Source organism: Canis aureus, chromosome 5 (genome assembly GCF_053574225.1).
Source record: "Canis aureus isolate CA01 chromosome 5, VMU_Caureus_v.1.0, whole genome shotgun sequence".
NCBI lineage: Eukaryota > Metazoa > Chordata > Mammalia > Carnivora > Canidae > Canis > Canis aureus.
In genome coordinates this window covers 3,648,224-3,661,442 of record NC_135615.1, presented here as the reverse complement: position 1 = coordinate 3,661,442, position 13,219 = coordinate 3,648,224, and the positions used below count along the sequence as shown (strand labels likewise).

The window sequence follows — 13,219 nt, the reverse complement described above, 5'->3', positions numbered from 1 at the left end:
CTGAGAACTTTTTGGGTAGGGAAATAGTCATTCTGATCCAGGAGATAGAGAGATCCCCCACTAAGTCAGTAAAAACATTTCAACACCCGACATTTAATAGTGAAACTTGCAAATTGCAAAGATAAAGAGAAAATCCTTAAAGCAGCAAGAGACAAGAGATCCCTAACTTATATGGGGAAAAGTATTAGATTAACAGCAGACCCCTCCACAGAGATCTGGCAGGCCAGAAAGGGCTGGCAGGATATATTCAGGGTCCTCAATGAGAAGAACATGCAGCCAAGAATACTTTATCCAGCAAGGCTCTCATTCAGAATAGGAGGAGAGATAAAGAGCTTCCAAGACAGGCAGTAACTGAAAGAATATGTGACCACCAAACCAGCTCTGCAAGAAATATTAAGGGGGACTCTGTAAAAGAAAGAGGAAGTCCAAGGAAATAATCCACAAAAACAGGGACTGAATAGGTATCATGATGACACTAAATTTATCTTTCCATAGTAACACTGAATGTGAATGGGCTAAATGACCCCATCAAAAGGTGCAGGGTTTCAGACTGGATAAAAAAGCAGGACCCATCTATTTGCTGTCTACAAGAGACTCATTTGAGACCTAAGGACACCTACAGCCTGAAAATGAAAGGTCGGAGAACCATTTATCATTCAAATGGTCCTCAAAAGAAAGCAGGGGTAGCCATCCTCATATCAGATACATTAAAGTTTATCCCAAAGACTGTAGTAAGAGATGAAGAGGGACACTGTATCATACTTAAAGGATCTATCCAACAAGAGGACTTAACAATCATGAATATTTATGCCCCGAATGTGGGAGCTGCCGAGTATATCAATTAATAACCAAAGTAAAGACATCCTTGTAAATAATACACTAATACTGAGAGACTTCAACATGGCACTTTCTGCAAATGACAGATGTTCTAAGCACAACATCTCCAAAGAAACAAGAGCTTTAAGTGATACACTGGACCAGATGGATTTCACAGATATCTACAGAACTTTACATCCAAACGCAACTGAATACACATTCTTCTCAAGTGCACATGGAACTTTATCCAGAATAGACCACATACTGGGTCACAAATCAGGCCTCAAATGATATCAAAAGTTTGGGATTGTCCCCTGCATGTTTTCAGACCATAATGCTTTGAAACTTGAACTCAATCACAAGAAGACATTTGGAAGAAACTCAAACACGTGGAGGTTAAGGAGTATACTGCTAAAAGATGAAAGGGTCAACCAGGAAATTAGAGAAGAATTAAAAACATTCATGAGATAGATAAACCATTAGCCAGCCTTATTAAAAAGAAAAAAGACTCAAATTAATAAAATCACGAATGAAAAAGGAGAGATCACAACCAATACCAAGGAAATACAATTTTAAAAACATATTATGAGCAGCTATACACCAACAAATTAGGCAATCTAGAAGAGATGGACACATTTCTGGAAAACCACAAACTACCAAACCTGGAACAGGAAGAAATAGAGAACCTGAACAGGCCAATAACCAGGGAGGAAATTGAAGCAGTCATCAAAAACCTCCCAAGACACAAAAGTCCAGGGTCAGATGGCTTCCCAGGGGAATTCTATCAACGTTTGAAGAAGAAACAATTCCTATTCTACTAAAGCTGTTCCGAAAGTTAGAAAGGGATGGAATATTTCCAAACTCCTTTTGTGAGGCCAGCATCATCTTAATTCCAAAACCAGACAAAGACCCCACTAAATAGGAGAATATCCAATATCCCTGATGAACACAGATGCAAAAATTCTCAACAAGATACTAGCCAATAGGATCCAACTGTACATTAAGAAGATTATTCAAAAAAAAAAAAAAAGAAGAAGAAGATTATTATTCACCATGACCAAGTGGGATTTATCCCTGGGATGCAAGGCTGGTTCAACACTTGTAAAGCAATCAACATGATAGATCATATCAATATGAGAAAAAACAAGAACCATATGATCCTCTCAATAGATGCAGAGAAAGCATTTGACAAAATACAACATCCATTCCTGATCAAAACTTCAGAGGGTAAGGATAGAGGGAACATTCCTCAGCATTTTAAAAGTCATCTACGAAAAGCCCACAGTAAATATCATTCTCAATGGGGAAGCACTGACAGCCTTTCCCCTAAGATCAGGAACATGACAGGGATGTCCACTCTCACCACTGCTCTTCAACATAGTAATAGAAATCCTAGCCTCAGCAATAAAGCAACAAAGAGAAATAAAAGGGGAACCCTGGGTGGCGCAGCGGTTTGGCACCTGCCTTTGGCCCAGGGCGCAATCCTGGAGACCCGGGATCGAATCACACGTCGGGTCCCGGTGCATGGAGCCTGCTTCTCCCTCTGCCTATGTCTCTGCCTCTCTCTCTCTCTCTCTCTGCGTGTGACTATCATAAATTAAAAAAAAAAAAAAGAAAGAAAAGGCATTCAAATTGGCAAAGAAGAAGTCCCTCTTCACACATGACATGATACTCTACATAGAAAACCCAAAAGCCTCCACCCCAAGATTGCTAGAACTCATACAGCAATTTGGTAGCGTGGCAGGATACAAAATCAATGCCCAGAAATCAGTGGCATTTCTGTACACTAACAATGAGACTGAAGAGAAATTAAGGAGTCAATCCCATTTCCAATTGCACCCAAAAGCATAAGATACCTAGGGATAAACCTAACCAAAGTGGTAAAGGATCTATACCCTAAAAACTACAGAACACTTCTGAAAGAAATTGAGGAAGACACAAAGAGATGGAAGAACATTCCATGCTCATGGACTGGAAGAATAAATATTGTGAAAATGTCAATGCTACTCAAGGCAATTTACATGTTCAATGCAATCCCTATTGAAATACCATGGACTTTCTTCACAGCATTGGAACAAGTAATCTTAAGATTTGTGTGGAATCAGAAAAGACCCCAAATAGCCAGGGGAATATTGAAAAAGAAAACCAAAGCTGGGGGCATCACAATGCTGGATTTCAAGTTATACTACAAAGCTGTGATCATTAAGACAGTGTGGTACTGGCACAAAAACAGACACATAGATCAGTGGAATAGAAGAGAGAACCCAGAAATGGGCCCTCAACTCTATGGTCAACTAATATTCGGCAAAGCAGGGAAGGATATCCACTGGAAAAAGGACAGTCTCTTCAATAAATGGTGCGGCAAAACTGGACAGCCACGTGCTGAAAAATGAAACTGGACCATTCTTTTTTTTTTTTTTTTTTTTCTATTTATGATAGGCACACAGTGAGAGAGAGAGAGGCAGAGACACAGGCAGAGGGAGCAGAGGGAGAAGCAGGCTCCATGCACCGGGAGCCCGACGTGGGATTCGATCCCGGGTCTCCAGGATCGTGCCCTGGGCCAAAGGCAGGCGCCAAACCGCTGCGCCACCCAGGGATCCCTGGACCATTCTCTTATACACAAAGATAAACTCAAAATGGATGAAAGATCTAAATGTGAGACAGGAATCCAACAAAATCCTAGAGGAGAACACAGGCAACACCCTTTTCAACTTGGCCACAGAAACTTCTTCCAAGATACATCCATGAAGGCAAGGGAAAGAAAATTTAAAAATAAACTGTTGGGACTTCATCAAGATAAAAAGCTTCTGCACAGCGAAAGAAACAGTCAACAAAACTAAAAGACAACCTACAGAATGGGGAGAAGATATTTGCAAATGACATAGCAGCTAAAGGGCTAGTATCCAAGATCTATAAAGAACTTATTAAACGCAACAGCAAAGAATCAATCCAATCATGAAATGGGCAAAAGATGTGAATAGAAATTTCACCAAAGAAGACATAGACATGGCCAATGAGCACATGAGAAAATACTCCACATCACTTGCCATCAGGGACATACAAATCAAAACCACAATGAGATACCACCTCACACCAGTGAGAATGAGGAAAATTAACAAGGCAGGAAACACCAAATGTTGGAGAGGATGTGGAGAAAGGGGAACCCTCTTGCACTGTTGGTGGGAATGTGAACTGGTGCAGCCACTCTGGAAAACTGTGTGGAGGTTCCTCAGAGTTAAAAATAGACCTGCCCTACGACCCAGCAATTGCACTGCTGGGGATTTATCACAAAGATACAGATGCAGTGAAATGCTGGAACACCTGCACCCGGATGTTTCTAGCAGCAATGTCCACAATAGCCAAACTGTGGAAGGATCCTTGGTGTTCATCAAAGGATGAATGGATAAAGAAGATGTGGTATATACAATGGAATATTCCTCAGCCATTAGAAACGATGAATACCCACCATTTGTTTCAACATGGATGGAACTGGAGGGTATTATGCTGAGTGAAGTAAGTCAATTGGAGAAGGACAATCATATGGTTTCACTCATACATGGACTATAAAAAATAGTGGAGGGAAATAAAGGGGAAAGGGCAGAAAATGAGTGGGATAAATCAGAGAAGGTGACAAAACATGAGAGACTCCTAACTCTGAGAAATGAACAAGGGGTAGCAGAAGGAGAGGTGGGTGGGGGATGGGGTAACTGGGTGATGGGTACTGAGGAGGGCACTTGATGGGATGAGCACTGTGTATTATACTATATGTTGGCAAGTTAAATTTAAAATATTTTTTAAAAAATGAGTTCTTGATTTCAGTCTTTTCCAGTAAAACCCTGGGAAAAGGTTGGGGGAAACAGTGGCTCCTGGGTTCCCCTCTCTAGGGAGGAGCAGTGTGGGGTATCACGGGACGCTCAGAGCTCTGCACTGAGCACTGTGCTAATCTCCTGTCCTTAGCTAGTGTTCCTTTCCTGGCAGACTGTGTCAGGTTGTACCTGAACCACTCTTTGGAGCTCCTTAGCAGCGAGAGGATTCCCAAGTTTCAGATGGAAAACTTTATGTCCTATTTTGTGGTGTTTCCAGGTGTCCTTCCATCCCCCTCTGCAGCCTTCTCTTCGGCCTTGCCTACGTACTAACATCCCAGTGTGACCTTCGTGACATTTCTGAGCCCAGGTTCATCTCCAGCTAAAGAATCATCCAACAGTCAGGAACCTGACTTGGAGTCCCTTCCACCTTTAGACGGTGGGGTTCTGGCTGGGAGGGTGGCTGACCCTGTGGACAAATGGCTGGGAACGCAGGTTGAAGAACCTTTTAAGACAAGTGTCACTGAAACTTGTGGATGGAGCACTCATGGCCACCAGCGTCAGTCAGATTTTAGATTCAGACCGACGCTGTGGGCAGGACAGGGCTATAGACCAGTCTTCGTCACTTTCTGTCTTGCCAACAGAAGTGGTCACACTGTCGCCTAATGATGGGAAAGGGGATGATAAACTTTGATAGGCAGAAATGCTGTTAAAATAATTACACTTCGGAGTTGGCTTGTTTTTGTTTTTCAGTGACCTTCTAAGAGTTGTTTTATATGTAAACAAATCTCAAATATGGAGAAGCCAAGAGACTTGTCTCAGTGCTGCGTAATAGATAGAGACACAGCAGAGACCTCAGACCCTCCATGGGTAGAGGGTGCCTGGCAGAAAATTTACTACTTTAACCACTTTTAAGTGTACAGTTCTGTGGCATTAAGTACATGCCCATTGCTGTGCCACCATCACCAACCAGAAACTGTGCATCTATTAAATAATCAGTCCCCAAGTCCTCCCTCAGCCCCTGGCAGCCATCATTCTGCTTTGTGGCTATGAATTTCACTACTCTGGAGGCCTCGTCTAGGTGGAATCACACAATTTTCGTCTTTCTGTGAGTAACTGATTGCACTTAGTATAGTGTCCTCAGTTCATCTGTGTAGTAGCACATAGCAGAATTTCCGTCCTTCCAGTCCATGTACATACTCTGTTTCTCCACCCACCCATAGATACACACTTGGACACTTGCACTACTGCTGCTTGTCTGTTGCGAATGATGCTGCTGTGAGCATGGGTGTTCAGATGTCTCCATGAGCCCCTGCTTTCCCTTCTTTTGCGTGTATACCCAGAAGTAGGACTGTCGGTGGCTGGTTCTTAAAGTGAACCAGTTTTTCTAGAAAAGCAGATAGATGATAAATGTTTACTCCGTTTTAGATGCCCCTTCACAAGTTGCTGAATTGTGCTAATTTAGTTGGGTTTCTTTACAATTTTGATCTAATATTCATATTTCTGAATATATGTTTTATTTATTGACCTGAGTTTATTTCTTATAAAACTTTAATCAGAACAATTTTCTCATGATTATTCACTTGAGGGCAGTAAATCCATCAAGCATCACTGTTAGTATTTCTTATAATTTATCATGCACCAAGCTGTCACGTGTCCCCGTAAGATGTATTACTGTGGTTTGGAAACTCAGATTTTGGGAGTTATTTTATTCGCTAAATCTTTCCTTAATTAGAGAGCACATCAGCTCTGAAGTCCGTATTTTCCTCAGAGCTTAAAAAAAAAAAAAAAAAAAAAGGTAAGAAAGGCTGTTTGTTTTCTCCAAGGAACTTTGGGGAAAATGCCACCTTGTTCAAAAACAGATTCCTCTTGACTTAAGTCAGAGTGTTTACCCTCAACAAAAGGTATCTAGATGCCCTTTGGGACAGGATTAACAGACTCACTCTATCAAAACAGCAAGGTTTTCTGAGCATTAGGAGAGTAAGACTGTGGTGGCACCTCTGGCCACCAGAAGGCAGTCTGCCCCCGGGAGGACTCCTAGCACATTTGTTTTGGCACTTGAGGCCTTAACAGTATTTTTGACACTCTTGTTTTATAAAATCTTAGCTGAAGTCCAGTATTTCACAGGATGATCTCTTGTTAAGTCTCATTTAAAGGAGGCATAAATAAAAGTATTTACAGTAAAAATTATCCCAAATAAGTCAGTAGTTTAGAGTCATTTTAAGAGTCTTTTAAGAATTTAAGTCATCTAAGAGTTTTTTAAGAATAACGTTTAGCACAATATGCACATTTGGAGCTCATCTCCTTTCACTAGACTGTTTGGAAACAGCAAGTTATGCTGTTTCTCTGATGAGGAGACCTGAATGTGACTTCTCAGTCTTCCCATCTGAGGACCACAAATCTTTTATAGCAACTCTCAATGGCTCAGTACTTTGTCTTTCTAAAGCCACCCCCTCAATGTTACCCAGGGCAATTTACACGTTTAATACAATCCCTATCAAAATACCATGGACTTCCTTCAAAGAGTTCGAACAAATTATTTTAAGATTTGTGTGGAATCAGAAAAGACCCCGAATAGCCAGGGGAATTTTAAAAAAGAAATCCATAGCTGGGGGCATCACAATGCCAGATTTCAGGTTGTACTACAAAGCTGTGGGCATCAAGACAGTGTGGTACTGGCACAAAAACAGACACATAGATCAATGGAACAGAATAGAGAACCCAGAAGTGGACCCTGAACTTTATGGTCAACTAATATTTGACAAAGGAGGAAAGACTATCCACTGGAAAAAGGACAGTCTCTTCAATAAATGGTGCTGGGAAAATTGGACATCCACATGCAGAAGAATGAAACTAGAGCACTCTCTTGCACTATACACAAAGATAAACTCAAAATGGATTAAAGATCTAAATGTGAGGCAAGATTCCATCAAAATCCTAAAGGAGAACACAGGCAACACCCTTTTTGAACTCGGCCACAGTAACTTCTTGCAAGATACATCCACGAAGGCAAAAGAAACAAAAGCAAAAATGAACTATTGTGACTTCATCAAGATAAGAAGCTTTTGCACAGCAAAGGATACAGTCAACAAAACTCAAAGACAACCTACAGAATGGGAGAAGATATTTGCAAATGGCATATCAGATAAAGGGCTGGTTTCCAGATCTATAAAGAACTTATTAAACTCAACACCAAAGAAACAAACAATCCAACCATGAAATGGGCAAAAGACATGAACAGAAATCACACAGAGGAAGACATAGACATGGCCAACACGCACATGAGAAAATGCTCTGCATCACTTGCCATCAGGGAAATACAAATCAAATCCACAATGAGATACCACCTCACACCAGTGAGAATGGGGAACATTAACAAGGCAGGAAACCACAAATGTTGGAGAGGATGTGGAGAAAGGGGAACCCTCCTGCACTGTTGGTGGGAATGTGAATTGGTGCAGCCACTCTGGAAAACTGTGTGGAGGTTCCTCAGAGTTAAAAATAGACCTGCCCTACGACCCAGCAATTGCACTGCTGGGGATTTACCCCAAAGATACAGATGCAATGAAACGCTGGGACACCTGCACCCCGATGTTTCTAGCAGCAATGGCCACAATAGCCAAACTGTGGAAGGAGCCTCGGTGTCCAACGAAAGATGAATGGATAAAGAAGATGTGGCTTATGTATACAATGGAATATTCCTCAGCCATTAGAAATGACAAATACCCACCATTTGCTTCGACGTGGATGGAACTGGAGGGTGTTATGCTGAGTGAAATAAGTCAACTGGAGAAGGACAAACATTATATGTTCTCATTCATTTGGGGAATATAAATAATAGTGAAAGGGAATAGAAGGGAATGGAGAAGAAATGTGTGGGAAATATCAGAAAGGGAGACAGAACATGAAGACTCCTAACTCTGGGAAACGAACTAGGGGTGGTGGAAGGGGAGGTGGGCAGGGGGTGGGGGTGACTGGGTGATGGGCACTGAGGTGGGCACATGACGGGATGAGCACTGAGTGTTATTCTATATGCTGGCAAATTGAACACCAATAAAAAATAAATTTATATATATAAAAAAAAAATAATAAAGCCACTCCCTCTTGCTCAAATCCTGGCCTGCCTTCCCCGCCACCTCCACGCTCCTGTCCCGTTTTCACAGCAGGATGAGATTAGGACAGAGTCCTCTCAGTGTCTGATGACTTAGTGAAGTGACCCACCAGAAGCAGACCAAGACTCAGGTCCACAGAGGGGATAGGATGGTGCTATGTTAGTTTGAGGCTACAAAATATTCAGGTTCCTACATGTGGGGCCAGATCCAAGAGGCTCCATGTTCAGTAGGGTCAGTGGAGGTGGGGTCTAGGTGAGGCCTGGCACCTGGGACAGGGTTCATCAGCCTTCAGACTCACTCACAGGAGATGGTGACAGGGATCCTGCCAGAAATACCCTGCCCCAACCCTCATTCCTCCCCACCAGAGCTCTACAGTTCTAAACTCAGCTCATCTCTGACTTCTATAAGAAGCCTTCCTCAATCTCTCCAGCCAAGTTGAGCTGGTCTTCTCCATTCAATCAGGGTAATTCTTCAGCGACTAAGTGTATGTCAGGTACTGTGATAGGGGCCAGGTGTCGCAGTTTCCAGCTGTGAGGAGACAAGTAGGGGAGACTGATTGAAGGGGACACTTACAGTGGAGGGTGATAGAGGGCTATGTAGTGTGTTTGGGAGCACAGGGTGTTTCATGGGGAAGGTGATGCTAAACCTGCATGCCTGACCTAGGACCAGTGCTCAACAAGTAGATCCATCGCTGAGACCTTTTCTCCCTCTAGGTACTAACTGTCAAGAAATGAACCTGATCTAAAAGATAATTGACATGGGGAAGTTCTCCAAATAGAAGTTTTAAAATTTATTTTGGCTACCCATCATTCATTTCCATCAAACTATAAGTGGGTTGGCCAAATGGATCGTAATACCTGTGTGGCTCCTTAACTGATCAGTCTCTGGAGGTCAGTGGTTCTAGAAGTTTGGGCTGGGGCCAGAAGCATTAGCATCCCATGGGAGATTGTTAGAAAGTCACATTCTCTGGCCCACCCCAGACCTGCTGAACTGGAGACTGGGGTGGGCTCAGCAATATGTGTCTTAGCAAGCCCTCCAGGTGATTGGATGCATACTCACATATGGGAACTACTGCTCTTTTTTTTTTTTTTTTTTTTGTATATTCTTTAATTGGAGTTCGATTTGCCAACATATAGTATTAACACCAGTGCTCATCCCGCCAAGTGCCCCCCTCAGTGCCTGTCACCCAAGTCACCCCATCCCCCCACCCACCTCTCCTTCTGCTACCCCTTGTTCATTTCTCAGAGTTAGGAGTCTCTCATGTTTTGTCACCTTCTCTGATTTATCCCACTCATTTTCTGCCCTTTCCCCTTTATTTCCCTCCACTATTTTTTATAGTCCATGTATGAGTGAAACCATATGATTGTCCTTCTCCAATTGACTTACTTCACTCAGCATAATACCCTCCAGTTCCATCCATGTTGAAACAAATGGTGGGTATTCATCGTTTCTAATGGCTGAGGAATATTCCATTGTATATACCACATCTTCTTTATCCATTCATCCTTTGATGAACACCAAGGATCCTTCCACAGTTTGGCTATTGTGGACATTGCTGCTAGAAACATCCGGGTGCAGGTGTTCCAGCATTTCACTGCATCTGTATCTTTGTGATAAATCCCCAGCAGTGCAATTGCTGGGTCGTAGGGCAGGTCTATTTTTAACTCTGAGGAACCTCCACACAGTTTTCCAGAGTGGCTGCACCAGTTCACATTCCCACCAACAGTGCAAGAGGGTTCCCTTTACTCTCCGCATCCTCTCCAACATTTGTGGCAGGATCTCCTGCCTTGTTAATTTTCCCCATTCTCACTGGTGTGAGGTGGTATCTCATTGTGGTTTTGATTTGTATGTCCCTGATGGCAAGTGATGTGGAGCATTTTCTCATGTGCTCATTGGCCATGTCTATGTCTTCTTTGGTGAAATTTCTATTCACATCTTTTGCCCATTTCATGATTGGATTGATTCTTTGCTGTTGCGTTTAATAAGTTCTTTATAGATCTTGGAAACTAGCCCTTTAGCTGCTATGTCATTTGCAAATATCTTCTCCCCGTTCTGTAGGTTGTCTTTTAGTTTTGTTGACTGGTTCTTTGCTGTGCAGAAGCTTTTTAGCTTGATTAAGTCCCAATAGTTCATTTTTTATTTTCTTTCCCTTGCCTTCATGGATGTATCTTGGAAGAAGTTGCTGTGGCCAAGTTGAAAAGGGTGTTGCCTGTGTTCTCCTCTGGGACTTTGTTGGATTCCTGTCTCACATTTAGATCTTTCATCCATTTTGAGTTTATCTTTGTGTATGGTACAAGAGAATGGCTCAGTTTCATTCTTCTGCACGTGGCTGTCCAGTTTTGCCACACCATTTATTGAAGAGACTGTCCTTTTTCCAGTGGATATTCTTTCCTGTTTTGCCGAATATTAGTTGACGATAGAGTTGAGGGCCCATTTCTGGGTTCTGTATTCTGTTCCATTGATCTATGTGTGTTTTTGTGCCAGTACCACACTGTCTTGACGATCACAGCTTTGTAATACAGCTTAAAGTCAGACACTGGGATGCCCCAGCTTTGGTTTTCTTTTTCCAATATTTTCCTGGCTATTCCAGGTCTTTTGTGATTCCATATAAATCTTAAGATTACTTATTCCAACTCTGTGAAGAAAGTCCATGGTATTTTGATAGGGATTGCATTAAACGTGTACATTGCCCTAGGTAACACGGACATTTTCACAATATTAATTCTGCCAATCCATGAGCATGGAATATTTTTCCATCTCTTTGTGTCTTCCTCAATTTCTCTCAGAAGTGTTCTATAGTTTTTAGGGTATAGATCCTTTACCTCTTCGGTTAGGTTTATTCCTAGGCATCTTATGCTTTTGGGTGCAATTGTAAATGGGATTGACGCCTTAATTTCTCTTTCTTCAGTCTCATTGTTAGTGTACAGAAATGCAGCTGATTTCTGGGCATTGATTTTGTATCCTGCCACATTGCTGAATTGCTGTATGAGTTCTAGCAGTCTGGGGGTGGAGTTTTTCAGGTTTTCTACGTACAGTATCACGTCATTTGTGAAGAGGGTGAATTTGACTTCTTTTTTGCCAATTTGAATGCCTTTTATTTCTAAGACTTCTAAGACTTCTAGCCTCACAAAATGGTGAAAGTGGATATCCCTGTTGTGTTCCTGATCTTAGGGGAAAGGCTCTCAGTTTTTCCACACTGAGAATGATATTCACTGAAGCAGTCCAATATTTATTCCAACAGTAAATCTATGATTTTGTATAGATGCTACAAAATAATTTAAAGCCCCTATCTCTCCACAAGCTTGGTTCAGCAATACAACCACCTGAATGGCTTCTTGAACACACTGGATCTCATTCCTTCTTTCAATAAAATTTACTGGATGTCTGAGTTTGCTAAGGCTGCTATAACAAAATGCCACAAGATTGTCCTTCTCTCTGCTGCCCGTTACCCAATCTCTTCTTATAGGACATATCATGTTGGATTAAGGCCCATTCTCATGACCTCATTTTGACTTAATTACTTCTTTTAAGCACCTTATTTCCAAATATGGTGACATGTTGAAGTACTAGAGATTAGGACCTCACAATATGCATTTGAGGGAGATGGTACTCAGTCTCTGACACTATCTTCTAGCCCCCCAAATTCACATCCACCCCACATGCAGAATACATTCACCCCATCCCAACAGCCCAAAAACCCATTCCAGCATCAACTCCAAGTCCAAAACTCTCATCTAAATCTCATCGAAATCAGGTACGTGAGACTAGAGGTATGATTCATCCTGAGGCAAAATTCCTCTCCTGGTGTGAACCGTGAAACCAGAGAAGTTATCTGCTTCCAAAGTACCATGGTCACACAGGCATAGATATTCCCATTACAAAAGGGAGAAATCTAAAAGTAGAAAGGGGTCTTGGGTTTCAAGCAAATCCAAAATCTAGCAGGGCGAATGCATTAGATTTTGTCTTGAGAATAATCTTTGGCTGATACTCTATCATCCGGCCCTAAGATGGCGGCCCTGCCTCTGGGCCCCCTTAGCCATGGGCAGTAGCCACACATCCTAGTCAAGGAGAAGGAAGCCTCAGTCCCCACAGACCTGTACCTGCTGTGTCTGTGGTGGCAAAGGCAGCCCTGCCAATTTCCAAACTGCCTTCAGAGTCATTTTCCCTTTTGAAGGATAACATATGACAGCAGGACAGCTCTTCTGTAGAATCCTAGAAGTCTGACAGCCTTCCTTCATTTTGTCCTATCTCTGTCCCTTTCAGTTTAAACTGGCAACATTTTTGCTGGGATGACTGGCTGGATCGTCGGGCCACACTTGTAACCTCTTTAGCAAACGCTGTCCAGTCACACCCTTACTGTTCTCTCCAGAACATGCTTTCTCATTTTTTGCAATACGGATAGGCAGCGGTTAGAAAACTTGAGATCTTCCAAATCTTCAACCTCTGGTCCCTTCTTGCTTAACAATTCCTACTTCAATTTCCCTCTCT

The 13,219-nt window shown here is 42.2% G+C and overlaps 1 protein-coding gene across 9 annotated transcripts in view; it reads right to left on the bottom strand.

Moving 5' to 3' along the window:
• The window catches only part of CCNY (cyclin Y), a 335,063-nt gene that overhangs the window by 9,321 nt on the left and 312,523 nt on the right, over positions 1-13,219 (bottom strand). The window lies entirely within an intron of this gene.